The sequence below is a fragment of the Aphelocoma coerulescens genome, unplaced genomic scaffold, assembly GCF_041296385.1.
Source record: "Aphelocoma coerulescens isolate FSJ_1873_10779 unplaced genomic scaffold, UR_Acoe_1.0 HiC_scaffold_112, whole genome shotgun sequence".
NCBI lineage: Eukaryota > Metazoa > Chordata > Aves > Passeriformes > Corvidae > Aphelocoma > Aphelocoma coerulescens.
Window position 1 is genome coordinate 450,933 of NW_027183471.1, and position 6,234 is coordinate 457,166.

The window sequence follows — 6,234 nt, forward strand, 5'->3', positions numbered from 1 at the left end:
ACGGGCAGTGCCAGCAGCCTCTCGCTGTGGCCGCCGCTGGCCGAAAGCCTCGCCGCGCACCGCCCGGCCGGCCCCGCCGCTCCGCGGGCTCACACGGCACCTGCCGTGGGCGGCCGCCGAGCGACAGGAAGCAGAAGCGCTCACCGCCGCGCCGCTCGCCGCCCCGCCCGGGCGCTCCTCTCCTCGCGCTACCACGATGGCGCCGGCCCGCCCCGCCTTCCCCGTCGCCTGCGGCGCAACGCGGCTGCTCCGAGCCACGCAGCACGCGTGCGGCCGGGCCCTGCCGAGCTGCCGGCGGAGCCGGGGCACAGCCCGGGCGGGAGAGCTTCCGGCGAGGCTGGGCGGGCGGCGAGCGCGGCCGAGCGTGAGCGCGCCAGGCGGGCGGCGGGCGGCGGCGCGATGGAGAGCTAGATGGAGGCGGCAGCACCGCGCGGCATAAAATAGCTGATCGTCCGGCAGCCGCCCGCTCCGCAGCCCCTCGGCTGCTGTCGAGAAGGGCCCCAGCCCTGGCCGCGCCGGTGGCGAGGCGGCTCCGCAGCCCGCGGGCAGCCCTGGCGGGGCAGGGGAGCACTGCGGGCAGCCCCGGGGCCGCGCAGCCGTCTGCAACGCGCGGTGGGAGCCGCTGGGAACTATTTTACACGTTCCGGGGGGCTGGAGAGGAGCACGGAGACCACGCGGCAGGTCGCTGCCGTTAGGGAAAATTAATCCACGATGCCTGAGGTTTATATCCGAAAAGGAGACAGAGGAGTCCTGCAACATTCTTCGACTACAGGGAGAGTCCATGGGGCTTTTCCCATGGCGTCTGTCAAACGGTTGCGGGATGCAGCCCCCTTTTGATGCCAAGTTCCCGGCCACAGCACCCTCTTCCTTTTCCCCACTGGCTGAGGTATTCGGGAGATACAGACTTCCGGAACTGCCTACTCTATGCGCCCCCCTCTAATATGCACCCCCCTCTTGGCATCGAGAAGAAAGAAAAGAACCCCATTCCTAATGCTCTTAAGTCTTTGTTGCCTTGCTCTAGGTTCAGGAATTTAACACGGCCTTGATTAATCAACAGTCTCTGATGATTAGTAACAGTTCTAGAGAACTCCTAGTTTCTTCTGTTACTTCACTAACCATAACTTCCTAGCCTTGTCTACAGGCCGATTCACACGGTCTCTTTGTAAAGACTCATCCATCTCATTCCTTTTAATCCCTCCTCTTTTTATTTGCTCTGTATTTGTCTTTACAAACCTTAATTACCATGGATTTAATTTTTTCTTCTGGAGTCTTCTTGGGTTTTGCTATTATTTGCAGTGACATCCTTTTCTGTCCTTTTGTAGTCATTTCTGGATCAGGTAGGCATGGCTGCTAGCGGCATCCCCTTGAGCACCTGCTGAAAGAGCTGCAGCCAGCATGGTGTCACGCATGGTAAAAAGATGAGAATTGCGATAGCATATAAGAGGAGAAATCGTATTCATTTAGCCCATAGCTGGCCAGTTAACTATGAAAATATGTCCCATTCCCATCCTTTCAACATTTGGACAGGTCCACGAGCTGACGTTATTTCCTTTGTTATTTGTTTGACCACTTTTCCGCTGTCATCTGCTTGCAAACAGCAGCTCGAGTCATTTAATTTCCCACAAACTCCTCCTTCTTCTGCCAACAGATAATCTAATACCATCCAATGTTGAAATACTGCTTTCCTCATTTAAGTGGGTTGCTCAGCAAAAAGGTCAAGCGCTGTGGCTGGCTGGTTGGTAATTATTTCCGAGACAGCTTGTAACCTAATTATCTCCTTCAAATGATAAATGGGTTCCCAGGCATCTGGGATTAATTCCTTAGGTTTCCAAGGGGCTGGTCCATCGTGTTGGGTAACTTGTTCTGTTGGCCGTTCATCATTTCCCCGTTTTGGGGTGCTCCCTCCAGCCAGGGCTGCATCAGCTGACTGCTTTTCTCTAATTAAATCATCACAGATTTTGATTCCTAAGCGATTTCCCAGAACTTGTAGTAGCAAAAAGAACAACAGTCTACTAAATATACCATATCCCTGACCAGTTTGGAGGTAACCTGAGCTAAGCATGTTGGCCACAAATCCAATACTGTCCTTTCAAAGCCCGTGTTCCATTAGCAAAGGAACCTACCCATGGTCATCAATTGGTGGCTCAAAATACAGCAGGATTCCCGGGCCTAACGGTCCTCCAACAAGAGTTGCCCCACCATAAGGGTCCCAGCATTTGCATTTCCAAGCTCCCGCACAGGGTTCCCACCTACATTTACATCTGCAAGCTGCTTGGTTGGATTTGGAGCAGAACTCACTAAAAGGCTTTGAGTTCCAATCCGGTGTGGCCATTCCCACTGATAATCACAAACAACATGTCTTCTACTTGTGGAATTTTTGTGGGGACTGCTCAAAAACAGGTGGTCAAAAAAACCCCTTGTCCCTCCCCATTGCTTTACAGGCTTCCAAATATTTTTGGTAAGTGTGATAAGAACGCCTTACGCAGCTACTGTTAGTGAGCCGAACAGGTATTTGATTGCATTTGCCTTGATATTTGGAACAATTGGAAGGAGGGCAATTGGGGGTCCAAACCCAGTTGTTCAAGCCCAGAGGGAAAGTCAATTGACAATTGCCTTTTCCTACATAGACACGCCCTATCCTATTTAGGCAATAAGTGCCTGTTGGAGAAGAATGAAGTGGCCGTGAACTTCCTTCTTTGGCCCCAAATCCCATCCCACTGTGGGCCCTCACATTGACCCACCATTTAGGTTCAGCTGGGCTAGCCAACTATGGCCACTCTTCAGATCCTCCTGGCCCTCCACAGAGCCAGCAATTGCTAAGGTTAAAAACTTTTGCTACTTCTTCTCCTAAGGCTGCAAATTGATTCTCCCACTCCTGGCCTAAACTCAGCTGACCATATCAAAGTAGAATTAGTAAGGAAAATGTTTTAATAGTGTCATCTAATTAGCTAGTCTAATTTTCCCGTTGTCTTCTGCAGCACCTGTGGCAATTGAAGACACAGAAACCACTTAACGTAACAAAATGGCCACAAGTATTAGCCCCCAAGTGAGTGGAGATTCTAGAGGAGGGATGCCTTTACAGTCTATTTCAGCAGACGGTCTGAAGGTAGGACTGCGGGGCTTCTTCCGATGTCGAAGCACTGCCTACTGCTCCGGCCCACTCCTGCAGAGTGTCAGTCACGGCCTCCCGGCCTTCTCCTCCAGCTGAGATGTGCAAATCTCCGAGGCTTCAGAGACCTTGACCCGAGAGTGACGGGTTCACCTGTGTTCAGCTTACTTGACGGCTGTTTTCTGTCGTCAGTGACACTTGGAATGGGCCACGCCATTTCACCAGCACTGGCGCTTCTTTCTACTCCTTAATTAGGACTCAATCTCCTGGTTGGATGTTAAAAGCAGCAAAGTCCAAAGGCCGGGCTTGCGCCAGCTGAGTTTCCTGTTGAAGGGGTTTCACAAGAAGCAGGATCCTGGCCACAGATGGTTTTAAAAATGCATCACTTGCCTCTACCCCCCCCCACTGGGTGGAGACTTACCAGGAGGGCAATTGCAAACAACGATTGAAAGGGAGATAACTGAATCTCTCTTCTGGCTTGGGCCCTCATTCTCACCAAAGCCAATGTCCAAAGCCCTACCCATGGCATCTTGGTTTCTATTACCAGCTTCAAAAGGTGTTTATTTCTCTCTTCATTGTTTTCTACCCGAGCCGAGCTCTGGGGGTGCCAGGGCCTATGGAGGTTCCATTGTGTTCCTAAAGAAGCCAAAACCCCTTGAAGGATCTTTCCTGCAAAATGAGTTCCCCTATCTGAATCTATTGCTTCTACAATGCTGTATCTTGGAATGATTTGTTCCAAAAATGCCTTAAGAACAGATCCTGTCATTACTGAAGTAGTTGGAAATACTTCTGGCCACCTTGCTAGCTGACATACGATTACCAGAAGATATTAAGCCTTGCCACTTGGGGCATCTCCGGAAAATCCACCTGGCATCTTTGGAAGGGCCATGCAGCCCAAGGCCTCCCTCCTCTAGCAAGTTACTTTGTAACTTGGCTGTTGGCTTTAGCACAGATCAAGCAACCTTCAACAGCTCCTTTTGCCAGTCTAAAAAGACCCCCAGCAACATACATCATGAGATAGGCTTCTGCCAATCCTCAGGAAGTGCAAGAACTCTCTTAATGGAGTTGCTTTAATATTGGTAGGGCCAAAGGTTCTGGTATCTCTTGTTTGCCATCCCTTGGAAACCAATTCTTGCCTTTTTTCTCTGCCACACGACTTTTAACTGTATGTCAAACTGCTGTGGTAGAAAAGACAGCTTCCTGGGCAGTGATGGAGTCACGGGGAGCAAAGGGGGCATCTTGGAGAGTTCTGGCAGAAGTGTGGCTTTCTGAGTTTCTTCATCCACCAAAAAGGAGACAGAGGAGTCCTGTAACATTCTTCAACTCCAGGGAGAGGCCATGGGGCTTTTGCCATGGAGTCTCTCAAATGATTGCGGGAAGCAGCCCCCTTCTGATGTTAAGTTCCTGGCAACAGCACCCTCTGAGGTACTCGGGAATTACAGACTTCCGGAACTGCCTACTCTACGCCCCCCTCTAATATGCAGTCCCCTTTTGGAATGGAAAAGGAAGAAAACCAAACTATTCCTAATGCTGGGAAGTCTTTGCTGCCTTGCTCTAGGTTCAGGAATTTAGCAGGGCCTTGGCTGAGCAACAGTCTCTGTTGATTAGTAACAGTTTCTAGAACGAATACTTTCTTCTGTTACTTCCCCCCCTGTAAATTCCTAGCCTTGTCTAAGGAGAGATTCACACGGTCTCTTTGTAAAGACACATCTATCTTACTCCTTTCACTCCCACACCTTCCTTGCGGTGGAACGGCTCTCCCCGGCACAGCACCTGGCACAAAACCCCCGTATACGCACACACACACCTGCACTTACCCTGCACTCCACTGCACACACACACACACACACCTCCCGCACACTAACACCCCCTCCACATCCCCACCATGCTACTTGCAGTGGCCCCGCCCCTGCCATCCCCACCGGCTGGCAGCACCCACTCCTCGCATGCTTCTCCATGCCTTGCATTTCCTTGCTGCCCCCTCTGTAGCCTTCCCTCAACCTGCCTTTTCTCCCCTGCCTTGCACTGACTTGCTCACCCATCCCCCACCTGACTTCCTTTCACATTCGTCTAGGTCTGGCCTCACCTTTCCTTTTCCTTCTAGGACCCTCATTGCCTTGCCTCGCCTCGCAAAGCCACCACTTGCCTTGCCTTGCCCTTGAACCCCTCCCTTGCCTTGCATGACCTTGCTCACCCCTCCCCCACCTGGAATTCAACACCCCTTTTCAATGACATTTCTGGGCCTTGCCCTGCCCTTTCTGCTCCTCCGAGGAATCTCAAAGCTCTCAAGCATCTCCGGTGTTTCAGGATCCCATGAGAGGAAGACCAGGGGAGGACGCATGTTGCCACACTCATCTCTGTGGGCAGCCTTTGTCTGGGAGCAATCCTTGCATGTCTTGAACCTTGGAGGGGCAATTCACATTTTGCCCTTGAGCTCGGGGACCAGAAAGAGAGTTCTTTTGCATACAAGGGAAAGCAGGTAGCTCAAGTCTTTTAGGTACAGAGGAGAGATGACCCACGCGGGATCAAGGCCACACAGAGCACTTGGTCCTGGCCACTTTTGTGTACCAGCAGTCCTTGAATGTACTTCTCACCTGCCTTGCCTGGCCTTGCCTTGGCAACACAACACTTGCCTTGCCTTGCCCTGCTAGCCCTCTGGAGCCTTGCATTCCTTTGCACGGCCATGCCCAGCATATGACCTGCCTACTGTTTTCCTCCAGGGCCTTGGCTTGCTGAGCCCTTCCTGTTTCTGCCTGGCCTTCCCATCAGTGGCCCTTCCTTCCTACAGCCAGCCTTGCCTCTAACTTCTGGGCCTTCTCTTGCCTACCAGTCCATTTGCTTTCCCCTCACTGCTCTGGCCTTGCCTACCTCTCCCTTGACTTGCCCACAATTGCCTGCACTCGGTTTGCAGCGCCTTGCCTGCATGGAAGGCAAGGGAAAGAGTGGTAGGCTGGGCAAAGCAAAGCCAGCAAGTTGTAGGCAGTGCGAGGCAAGGCAGACGTAGGCAAAGGAAGCAGAGCAAGGGTAGCTTAAGAAGAACTAGACAAGGCAAGGCCAAGAGACTCGGAGTGCCTTTCCTTGGGAAGGCAAGGACATAGTGCCAGTGTTGCTGGAGCAGATGTTAA